Source organism: Hippocampus comes, unplaced genomic scaffold (genome assembly GCF_001891065.2).
Source record: "Hippocampus comes isolate QL1 unplaced genomic scaffold, H_comes_QL1_v1.1 scaffold68, whole genome shotgun sequence".
Taxonomy (NCBI): domain Eukaryota; kingdom Metazoa; phylum Chordata; class Actinopteri; order Syngnathiformes; family Syngnathidae; genus Hippocampus; species Hippocampus comes.
In genome coordinates, this window is record NW_017805625.1 from 3,711,218 (window position 1) to 3,711,426 (window position 209).

Below are 209 nucleotides of genomic sequence, written 5' to 3' on the forward strand. Positions count from 1 at the left end.
TAACCGTTTCATTACTTAATTTATATGAACTTACCATCCAGCTACTCTGAACCTCTTATCCTCACTTGGATTGCAGGCATGCTGGAGCCTATCCCAGCTGTCTTTGGGCAAGAGGCGGGGTCCACCCTGGACTGGTTGCCAGCCAGTGGCCTAAATAATAAACAATGATGAGCTTTAGATGGGAGGGGTAGCGGTGGCGGGGGCTGTTG